Source organism: Myotis daubentonii, chromosome 18, assembly GCF_963259705.1.
Source record: "Myotis daubentonii chromosome 18, mMyoDau2.1, whole genome shotgun sequence".
Classification (NCBI taxonomy): Eukaryota; Metazoa; Chordata; class Mammalia; order Chiroptera; family Vespertilionidae; genus Myotis; species Myotis daubentonii.
In genome coordinates, this window is record NC_081857.1 from 10,888,065 (window position 1) to 10,889,879 (window position 1,815).

Sequence of the window (1,815 nt, forward strand, 5' to 3'; positions counted from 1 at the left end):
TGTCTAAAGTGACTGATGTTAGCAAGTTGGGGGTGGGGTGGAGGGGGACACAGAAGCCCACTTTCCCCTTTACCTTTGTCTGTTCTGAGTGTGCTTTACTCACCGTGCTTACCTGCCTGCTTTCTCCCCTCCCTCATCTCCCCATTGGATTGTCCAGTGTGATGCATGTCATTGTCACTGTAGTGTCTGACTAGGGGGGATGGGAAGGTCAGCAAGAGAAATTCTCTCTGCAGGGGGCCCAGATGGACATGGACCTGGGGAGCCTTTCTTTCTCCTGCTCCCGTTCTCTCAAGCCGGGTCTTGCAAGGGTCCGCCTAGGCCAGCGGTTCTCAACCTGTGGGTCGCAACCCCTTGGGGGTCGAAAGACCCTTTCACAGGGGTCGCCTAAGACCATCGGAAAACACATATATAATTACATATTGTTTTTGTGATTGATCACTATGCTTTCATTATGTTTAATTTGTAACGATGAAATTGGGGGTCACCACAACATGAGGAACTGTATGAAAGGGTCGCGGCATTAGGAAGTTGAGAACCACTGGCCTAGGCTCTAGAACATCCACAGATGCTCTGGAGCTAGTAAGTGGATGTAGGGGGAGAGTTCTTGCCTCCTTTCATGAGAAATAGTCTCAAGGCTTTGCTGCCCTGGGGAGAGCTGCCTCTGAGAAAGGGGGGAGTAGCTTGGTTTGCATTTTTCAGGAGCCAGGCATAGGTCTTATGGCAGCTGCGGGGTGAGGGTTAGGAGAGGAGGGCGGTCCCCTGCTGCTGCAGGGCTGTCGCAGGGCCGGCCAGTGTTCTCCAGTGGCTCCCAGCCTCTTTGCCAGCCACTGCCAGCCAGTGACCTCTGGGGCCGTTTAGAAGGACAGTAATCACTGACTCAGGAGTCACCACTGATGTTTGAATTGCTCAAGTCAAAAGGCAGAGAAGAGTTCACCCAGCTGCTTATTATTTTCGAAGCAAAGCACTCCCTTTTAAGTTGAAACATCTCGAGCGGGCTTCGGGACCCTGCGGGGTCTAGCTCTTCGCTGCTTATATTTATTTCCCTATTCCGTTCTGTCACTTTATTTTTTCTGTAGGGTTACACAGAAAAGGTTTACAGCAGGGATTCTTAGCCCCTTGGTGACTTATGATGCATGCTTCTCCCCCCGAATTTGTATGTAAAACATGAATACGTGGGCATTTTTTCCAAGAAGCAAGTCTAGAGTTCTCAAGAGATTTTTAAAGAGAGAGATGACTCCCCATCTTAAAGTTGATCAGTTTGTCCTTTGGAAGTAGCCGGCAAGAGCATAGTAGCTGTTGGCCACGGGGTTTGGGTGACTGAAGGCCTTTCGTCAAGGCTCTTATCCAGGAATCATCCTGAGAACCCCCGTTAGCACTTTGGAAATGTACACATGCCCGGCTCTGCTTTCGGCTCAGTGTTCACTCAGAATCTGTAGGGTTGGGGTCTGCACGTGCCTGTGGTTAAATAGCTTCCCTGTGGGTTCTGGTGCGTTCTCCAGGTTGGAGCTCCGTTCTGTGAAGTTGGGTAAAGGAATACTGGGACAGAGTTCCTCAGACAACGCAGCAACCTAGAGATTCTGCATCTCTCACGGAGCAAGATGAGCAGGCCACAGTACTAAGTGAAGTGATGCCCCCCAAAGCAGGCTGCTGTGTTTTAGAGTTATTCTAGGATCTAGGACCTAGATGGTCCTACTCCCACCTTTAACCACTTACATTGCAGGAACAAATCACTATGTAAATAAGTGTCCTTGGCTGTTAGCTAGGAATTTTAAGCACCTGGAGATAGGCAATGAGATAAAACCTGTAGGTTGAGAA